Source organism: Ailuropoda melanoleuca, chromosome 14, assembly GCF_002007445.2.
Source record: "Ailuropoda melanoleuca isolate Jingjing chromosome 14, ASM200744v2, whole genome shotgun sequence".
NCBI classification, from domain to species: Eukaryota; Metazoa; Chordata; class Mammalia; order Carnivora; family Ursidae; genus Ailuropoda; species Ailuropoda melanoleuca.
The window spans coordinates 17,417,815-17,427,718 of NC_048231.1; the positions used below are offsets into that span (position 1 = coordinate 17,417,815).

Here is a 9,904-nt window from a genome sequence, read left to right on the forward strand (position 1 = left end):
CAGATGCTACCAAAGCCCTAGACAGCCGGGGATGCCACCGGAACCACGCCCCCGCCCCAGCCCCGCCTCCAGCTCTCTCTGGGAAAACCAGCAGCCAAGTGGCTGGTGGGCAGAAAGAGCCAGCACGAGGGGTCTGGGTGCTGGAGATACGACTTAGAAAAAGTCCAAAGTACAAGGGAGCACCAGACACTTTCTTTCATTCCTGCTCCAGGGGACCTAGCCCCAAGGTGGAGACAAAATGTTGGCTTCTCTGCTCAGCTCTGACCCGGCGCTCTGTAGGTGAGGGCTGGAGTCATTTCCGCTTTGGGGGCCTGTGGAGAGAAAAGGGATGATAAGCATCTCTGGCCTTCCTGATTCACAGGGTTATCTGAGCATGAGGTGGGGCTCCTTGCAAAGCAGACATGCCCATTTCTGTCCAGACACAGTCCAGGCGGGCAGTGGGCGGCTGCAGTCTGTCCTTACATGGGGCTGAAGGGGCCCAGCCACTCAGTGACTCACTCACTTACCCAGCCAGCTGAAGCCCGGGCCCCACCCTTCCCTTCTCCTGCTACCCACAAAAGCCCCTTAGCTCGTGTCACACTGAGACCAAGGGAGAGAACAGCATTTCCAAAGGTTGGTGGATGGCAACTGGGAAATAAACGGAAGGCCATGTGATCACTTAATTATCGGGCTCTGCGGCCACCTACCTCTGGGCTTCCTGGTGTGTGATTTGATTAACCCCTTAGAGTTTAAGTGCTTTATTCTTGCAGGATTCTTGCAGCTGAAAGCCGCACATAGATAGGAACCTGCTGGCGCTCCTGGGATCTTACGCTTATCTCAGTCTGCCAGGAACAGGGTCTGGGGGCCTCAGAGGAAGGCTGATCGGAACAGATCTGGTAACCTGATGATGGTGGTGACTTGGGGACTACAGGTCTGGTACAGGGGCAATCTGTAAGGAGAACATGGAGGCAAGAAACTCATCAGGAAAACTGGGGCCAAATTCCAGCTGTCAGGAGTTGAAGACCCAGCAGAGGGAAGAACTGACTCCTCCCTCTCGAGCGGTGTCCTTTGATTGTGGGTTGAGACCCATTAGGGCGTCATGAAATCCGTTTAGTGGATATAAAAAGGAAAGTCTAGTTGCATAAAACCTTTGTTTCAGGATATGTATGTAAAGGCTCATCAGAGTAATGGGTTGAGATGAGAAATGCATTTCTTACTTGTGGGTCGTGGTTTTAAACATTTGAAAGCCACTGCTCTTAGGGTGCCTGGGTGGCTCATTCGGTTAAGCCTCTGACTCCTGATTTCGGCTCAGGTCACGATCTCAGGGTTGTGAGATGGAGCCCCAATTCAGGCTCTGCACTGGGTATGGAGCCTGCTTAAGATTCTCTCTCTCGAGGGGCGCCTGGGTGGCGCAGTTGGGCAAGTGTCCGACTCTTGGTTTCAGCTCAGGTCGTGATCTCAGTGTGGTGGGATTGAGCCCTGAGTTTGCTTGGGATTCTCTCTCCCTCTGTCCCTCCCTCTGTCTCTCTCTCTCAAATAAATAAATAAATCTAAAAAAAAAAAAAGTTTCTCTCTCCCTCTACCCCTCCCCTCCTCTAAAACACACACACACACACACACACACACACACACACACACGGACATTTGAAAGCCACTGCCCTAAAAAACAAAGGAGCTAAGACCAAAATGCGCCCTTTTTGTGTGTGTGAGGCAGGGGTTCTGGTCCTAACATTTGATTCCAGTATCCCCAGGATTATCTGCGGGGGGGTGGGGGGGAACAACTACAACTCCCTCCACTTTGCTGAGCACAGAATGAGGCATTCCCCTTACACCTAAATGCACTCCTATCCCTTTGCTACTTTCTTTAGTGGGAAGGCAAAGATTGTGGCTTTTACCCAGATTCCGCATCCCTGGAATATTTCCATGTTTCCCAAGAAACTTCACAGGGCAAGTTAGTCAAGATCTTCGGATGCAGAGTCCCTGGCTGAGCCTTCCAAGTGGCAAGGGCCACTGTGTCCCCGATCTCTTTCGTAAAAACAGGCAGAGAGGCAGAGGTCAGCCTGGAAAGTCAGGAAAGGCAGGACTGGCCCCTGGGTAAGTCTTTCCTCAGATGCCTTCCCCTCCCAGTTCTACTATTTGGTAGAATCTTGAATGTAGTGAGCAGGGACAGAGAAAAAACTAGAAAGCTCAACTTCTGCCACCAGAGCCGGAAGCCCCACCGTGGCCCTAGCTGGTGGTTAGCCCCTGTTTGTCATCTTGCAAATCTGGTCTACCCACCTCCGCTGAAAACTCCCAACCTCACCCCAGGGGGCAATGACTAATTACAAAACACATTTTCTCTCTTTTCAGTCTGCTCACCTCCCTGACCACAGAGCCCCCTCCCACCGCAACACTGCGCCAGCCTAGCCTGACTCCCTTGCTAGACTGGGTTGAATGAACTCTTGGCCCGGCCCCTCCTCCCCAGACTGGGCCCTCTGGGGCTCTCTCCTCCCAAGTCAGCTTCACTTTCACTTTCCAGCCACTCTCACTTCTCTGTCAGCTCCTTACCCTGGAGCTCAGAGCCCTGGCCCGTCCTCAAGGAGAGGGTCATTGCTGAAGCCCTGGGCAGCACTCAATTAGTCAGGTCTTGACTCAACAGTAGTCAACAAATATTTATGCAACATATTCTGTTCCAGGCTTCAAGTATGCAGCGATAACAACATGAGCAAGGTTCCTGCACACGGGGTTCTAGAAGAACAGAGGTGCAATCAAGCAATTAAAAACAGTAGGCCAAGCCTCGGCAGCTAGATGGTATGTGCTAAAGAGGCGCCTGGTGAGAGACAGCCTAGGCAACCGGGGAGGGCTCCCTGGGGGACAGAAGCCAGTACCGAAGCCTGAAGGCCGACCTGGAGTTGGCTGTTCACCAGAAGGAAGAAGGGAAGAGCCTTCTCAGGCCTGAGAATGGTGCCCTCTTGGGGGAGGCTGGCTGGAGCCCACGGGGAAGGGGGGTGGCACAAAGAGCTGGGGCTGCAAAGGTAGAAGGAACCAGCTCTGAAAGGACCTCACCAGCCTGTTAAGCCACTTGGACTCTGTCCTGTGGTGATGGGGTGCCACCGAAGGGTCTTAGCCAGAGCAACATAACACGCAGAATGGATTGGAGGGCAAGACTGGACACAGAGAGGTCAGGCGGTGGTGTCTCGGCATGAATGGTGCTTCTCTGTGCCCTGCACGGGGATGAGGTTGGAGGTACAGGGCGAGGGGACAAGGTCCTTCTGGGACAGGTTGAATTCCAGGTGTCCATGGGACATCAGGCCACTGCTTACAGCGCTCTGGGCCCCTGACCAGGGGCCTGGGGCAGAGTTTGAGACTAGTGGCCAGCTACATGCAGAGCTAATAGAAAGTGAGTTGAGGTGTGCAATAGAGAAGCCACGGGCAGAGAAGGACCGGAGAAGAAGCTGTAAAGGAGGGAACCTGATGCTTCAAGAAAGATGTGGTCAACGGTGTGGCATGCTGCTGGGGGCCAGGTATGGCGAGGCCAGAAGAGCTTCCAAGAGACAGAGCAAAAGGAGGACATTCGAGAGCCGTGGCGGGAGCAGTTTCCATGGTGGCCGAGGGTAAGTGCAAAGAACAGTCCAGTTTTGAGGCTGAGGAGTGACAGGCAAAGAGAAGAGCAGCCTGAGGCCAGGCCAGCTCGCAAGGGGCCTCTAGGCCCCAAGTAACCTCTTCCCCTTTCAGTCAAGTATTATTTAAGTGTCTTTACATTTCTTAAGAGATCATCTCTTATGGCCAACAGACACATGAAAAGATACTCAACATCACTCATCCTCACGGAAATGCAAATCAAAACTACACTAAGACATCACCTCACATCTGCCAGAATGGCTAAAGTCAACAACACAAAACACGACAGGTGTCGGCGAGGCTGTGGAGAAAGGGGAACCCTGTGCACTTGGTGGGAACGCAAACTGGTGCAGCCACTCTGGAAAACAGAATGGAGGTTCCTCAAAAAGTTAAAAGTAGAGCTAGCCTACCATCCAGCAATCACACTGCTGGGTAGTCACCCAAAGATACAGAAACATAATTCAAGGGGATGTGTGCACCCCGATGTTTACTGCAGCATGATTTACAATGGCCAGATTAGGGAAGCGGCTCCAGTCTTTACCAACGGACAAATGGATAAAGAAGAACTAGCTAGCGGGGCGCCTGGGTGGCACAGCGGTTAAGCGTCTGCCTTCGGCTCAGGGCGTGATCCCGGCGTTATGGGATCGAGCCCCACGTCAGGCTCCTCTGCTATGAGCCTGCTTCTTCCTCTCCCACTCCCCCTGCTTGTGTTCCCTCTCTCGTTGGCTGTCTCTATCTCCGTCATATAGATAAATAAAATCTTTAAAAAAAAAAAAAAAAAAGAAGAACTAGCTAGCTAGATGATAGATGATAGATAGATAGATGATAGATAGATAGATAGATAGATAGATAGATAGATAGATAGAGATATGTGTGCATGTGTATGTAACGGAATATTACTCAGCCATGAAAAAGAATAAAACCTTGCCATTTGCAAGGACATGGATGGAGCTACAGAGTATTTTGCTAAGTAAGTCAGAGAAAGACAAATACCATAGGACTTCGCTCATATGTGGAATTTAAGAAACAAATGGGCAGAGACAAACCAAGAAACAGACGCTTATCTATAGAGAACAAACTGATGGTTACTAGGAGGAGGCGGGTGGGGGTGGGATGAGTGAAAGAGGGGATGGGGATTAAAGAGTGCACATATGATTTTTTAAAAAGAAAATATAAAAGAGAGAGAGACTATCTCTTATTTTGTGCCCCAACCTGCAGCCCTCTAAATTCGACTCACTGTTCTGCTGCTCCTCCTGGAGGTAACAGGGAACACGACCAGCCCCCCTGCCCCCCCACCCCCAACTCCCATTCAAGAGCCCGGCCAGGAGGTGTGTCCTGCCCCCTCCTCTCCTTCAATCTCCTCTCCCCAGATTAAATGCTCCCATTTCTTTCCATTCTTCTTCCTCCTTTCACGTGCCTATTTCTGCCTCAGTGGCTCTCCCCTGACCACGATCCGGTCTGTTGGCCCTTAGAGACATGTCCAGATCCGAACCCTGCCCACCTGCCCAGGTCAGAACCCACCCAGGGCGGGACCATCACCTCCCCTTTCTAGATGCCATGTTCTGCTAAAGCTGCCTCTCCCATAGCCACACTGCCCTCAATCGTGGAACTAAGTCTTAAACTGGAAGAGAAGCTGAGGTTCCATAGGACCTAGACTAGAGTTCAATATCTCAATTTATTTTTAATTTATTTTTTTCAACGTCTCAATTTTTTAAAAAAAATCCTAATTTTGCAGATGAAGAATCTGAGGACAGTCAAGGCCACAGAGCTAGTGACTGGCAGCCGAACAGGCAGAGCCCAAGCCTATGCGGCGGGTGTGGCCTGCAGGGCCCAGGTAAGCATGCAGCTGGGACCTTGCTGGCTGCCGTGGGGGTAATGTGTGCGGGAAGGCAACAGGCCAAGGGCTACCAGTGGGAGCATAGACTGCGAGAAGCACTTTGGAGGGTATCCAAAAGAATTCCATCCTACAAAAATATAGGGCTCTTTACCAATAAACGTTTGAGGATGCTGTACCAATCACAGCTAGTTATCCCATACTAGGTGTTTCTCTCCCTCTTCTTTTAGCAATAAAACCCACAACTTTTCATGGGGCACACACCTACCCAGTGTAGAGATTCTATTTCCCAGGCTCTCTCACAGCCAGGCGTGGCCACGTGACCAAGTTCAGGCCAGTGGGTGTGAGCAAAAGTAATGGGCAACTTCTGGGTGATGCACCTGGAGGTAAGGGGTCTTCTGTCCCGTCCCTCCGCCCCCACCATCCAAGGGCTGGGATCTGAACCCAGAGGATATGGTGCTGAGTCATCTTCAGCCATGTAGACAAAGACATAGGACAAAAGGGATCTGCCTCCCTCCCAACGCAGAGCCACCCTGTCAGCCTTGTACGGCTTACACACCTACGAACAACCTGAGAGATCACTTCTATCTTGTTTAATTAAGCAGCTGTTACTGTGGGTCTTTATTAAAGCAACTGAACTGTAACCTAACTAGCACAGATGTTTGTTCCAACATCGTTTATAGGTTGTTTTATTTATTTGTTTGTTTGTTGTTCTTAGTTTATTAATCCTCTCTTGAAAACTCTGCACAATCACCACAGATAAATTTGCTGCCGAATCTTGACTTCTGGTGTCCAGTCTCCAGCTCGCTTGTTGCCAGCGCCAACAGTGGCTTTCGAAGTCCCCTTGACTTCCATCGTTCTATTCTTGCGGTCCTTTCACTGTTTCCTTGAGGTCTTTTTCTTCGCACGCAGGCCCTGTCTTGCAAGTCTATGTTTGGGTTCTTTTTTTTTTTTTTTTTTAAGATTTTTATTTATTTATTTGACAGAGAGAGACAGCCAGCGAGAGAGGGAACATAGGCAGGGGGAGTGGGAGAGGAAGAAGCAGGCTCTCAGTGGAGGAGCCTGATGTGGGGCTCGATCCCAGGACCCTGGGATCACGCCCTGAGCCAAAGGCAGACACCTAACACCTGAGCCACCCAGGCGCCTCTGGGCTTGTTGTTGTTTGCATACTCCAAGGAATCATAAATCGTGCCAAAGCCAGTGGTCTTGCCACCCCCAAAATGGGTTCTGAATCCAGATACAAACATGACCTCTGGTGTGGTCTTGTACATTTTGGCTAGTTTTTCCCAAATTCCTGTCTTAGGTACTGCTCCCTTTCCAAGGTGAAGAACAGCAATGAGTGTTTGTTTCCGCAGAAGTAGTCGGTTGGTCATGAGCTTCCTGGTCTGGATGGTTACTGTGTCGTTCATGATGGCGGCCAAACTTCAAGCGGCCAGGGAGGAAAAGCTATTTTTATTTCTTTCAGATTTTATTTTTAAGTAATCTCTACACCCAACATGAGGCTTGAACTTCCAACCCTGAGATCAAGAGTCACACGCTCCATTGACTGAGTCAGCTAGGTGCCCCAGGTTGTTTTGATGGAAACACCACAATGTCCATCAAAGAGAGAGGGAGAAAAGAAGCCATGCTGACTGTACAATGATTAAGTACGTGAAGTCATTATAAAAAGAATGAAATAGAGGTGTACGTACACTGACTTGGAACAATGTCCCCAATAAAACATTAAAATGAAAAAGGCAAGTGACAGGACAGTGAAGAAGATATTGTGGTTTACTGAGTTTCCTGGGACAAGTCACGTCCTTCCTCTCCTGTAAAAGCAACAGAGGACACATTCACCCTTGCCTTGGATGAAGTGGTGCTGTGACGGCAGAGGCCCAGAACCGTGGCAGCCTTTTTGTGCCATGTAGGAAGACCCTAGAGCTGGTGAAGGGGGCAGGGGAGCAAACACTGAACGGAGCCTCAAGGGAAAGGTCACACATCAAAAGACAGAAAACAGACAGAGAACCAGATCTGTGAGGACACCGAGTGACGGTGCCAATCCTTAATTGAAGTCAGCATGGTATTTGGGCTTGTACAGTGACTGAACCTTCAAACTCCATTTTGCTCATTGGTTTAAGTCAATTTTAGCTAGGTTTCCTTTCACTTCACAAGACTCTTTATAAGGACAGGGATATTTGTTATAGCTTCCTTTATAAGCAACATATTAGAAAATCTAAATTTTCTTTAAAAAAGGATTACAGAAGTAATGGTACTTCTAACCATGAAATGCTATGCAGCCAAAATTTTTTCAAAAAATAACTCTATGTGTGGTGATATGAAAAGATATACTCAAGATAGATCATTAAATGAAAAAAAAAGAAGTGCAGATTATGTAAAGTGCGCTACCATTTGTGTGAGGAAAAATAATGCATAAACTTACATGTTTATACAAGTGCTTGAAATAACTCTTGAAGGAGACTCAAGAAATTGATAACACTGGGGACCTGGCTAGCCAGGAAACTGAGCAGGATACTTATTTTTCACTGTACACCCTTTTTTCCTTTTGAAATTTTATACCATGTGCATGTAATGCCTGTTCAAAAAATAAAGTTGCTTAAAAAAATTCTTTTTTAAAGGAAAAAAACTCCTAAATGATAGAGTAGGCACACGGGAATATTTTTAACTGTCACACGCACCCACATGCACACACAAGTTGTGTGTCTACATGTTCCAGAAAGTCTGGAAGGAGATGCAGCAAACTGCCCACAGCGGTTACCCCAGGGAGAGGAGCCGGAGCGTGCCTGCGGGCAGTGGGGAACGGTTAACCAGCTGAAAGGTCACTCCACGCTGACTTTTCTTACCAGGCGCTGTTCTAAACTTTACAAGCATCAGGTCGTGTCATCCTTACCCTAGCAGCTGAGGAAGATCAGCTCCATCACCCTAAATTAACAGATGGGGATGTAGAGGCCCAAAGGGGTTCGGTCATCTGCTCAACTCCCCCCCACCCCCCAGGGAGCTCAGGGCTGGTGAGCCTTGGGGCGGGGAGGGGGTCGGCTGGGGTCGGCGGGGGCCAGTTAAACGTCTCACCCCTCACCCGCGGCACTACCCCTGCCCTGCCGGCTCCCCGGTAGGGCTGCGGGGCCCCGAGGCAATGAGGGGTGCAGGAAAATCCCTCCGTGCCCTCTTGTCACTGAAGCCCTTCCCACGCCACCCTCCAGGGCCACCGAAAGGGTGGCAGCCCTCGCTGGTGTCTTCCTTCTCCCCTGTTGCAGGTTGCTGCCAGAAATCACTCCCTTGCCCCCATCCCCTTATCTCAGCTGGGAAACGGGAACCTGGAGGCTATTAAGGCCCCCACCGAACTGCATCGTGCTTAAGCTCTGGTCACATGCTCCATACAGCTTGGGAAATGCAATCTAAAGGGTTTGTAAGATTTAGTGCCCATGAGGGTGGAGGAAGAGGGTGCTCCGGTGGGACGGATGCTTTCGCTGGGGACAGTTGTATATGATCCAACCCACTTAGGAATGCACGTACTTCCAGAACTAACCATTCCACTTTTAGGACGGTATCCTACAGAAATACTTGAACAAGTGTGCTGTCGGCAGGCAGCATTCCCATAATAGTTAAGGGCCATGAAATTCTGGGCAGCTGTCAAAGGGAATGAGGTAGCCCTGACTTACGAGCAGGCACAGAGACGCCGTGGTAGACTGTTGGAAAGACAAGCTACAAAGCAGTATGTAGATACAACCCAAGTTTTTTAAAAACACGATAAAAACAGTGTGTATGGAAACATGTATACATAGAAAATGGTCTGGGGCGCCTGGGTGGCACAGCGGTTAAGCGTCTGCCTTCGGCTCAGGGCGTGATCCCAGCGTTCTGGGATCGAGCCCCACATCGGGCTCCTCCGCTAGGAGACTGCTTCTTCCTCTCCACTCCCTTGTTTGTGCTCCCTCTCTCGCTGGCTGTCTCTCTGTCAAATAAATAAATAAAATCTTAAAAAAAAAAAAAAACGAAAATGGTCTGAGAGGATATATACCAAAATGACAATAGTGCGAAGCAGAATTAGAGTGGAAATGGGAGGAGAGGGAGAACTTTTCGTTTTTTATTTTATATTTCAATATTGTCCATATTTTTATAAGAATATTTCAGTTTTGTAATTACACTGAAAAAATTAGTTAACAATACATGACCCTTTCGTGGCCCAAGCAGCAGCTTGCCAACTGTCCCTACTCCCTTATTTGTCCCTCCTTTCCACACGCAGTCTTGTCTGCTCCTTCCACCATTTGCTATCTTTGGGCCTCAGACTCCTGAGCTGACTGCAAGACCCCAGAGCCCCTCCAAACCACACGCACTAATCCCTCCCTAATCTCGGCTCCCCAGCAGCTCAAACCAGCTGCTGTCTCCTGCGGGAGGTGGGCAGGAGTCCTTTGGTTGATGCCCATCATAAAAAGAAGACCAGCAAAAAAAAAGAGAGAGAGAGAGAGGGAGAGAGAATGAGAGAAAGAGAGAAGAGCA

The 9,904-nt window shown here is 49.4% G+C and overlaps 1 long non-coding RNA gene across 1 annotated transcript; it reads left to right on the plus strand.

Moving 5' to 3' along the window:
* Window positions 1–2,527: 2,527 nt before the first annotated feature.
* Window positions 2,528–9,258, plus strand: LOC117795980. The gene is made up of 3 exons (XR_004620187.1): window positions 2,528–3,572; window positions 5,315–5,413; window positions 6,717–9,258. It is a non-coding gene; the product is annotated as an uncharacterized LOC117795980 (long non-coding RNA).
* Window positions 9,259–9,904: the final 646 nt, after the last annotated feature.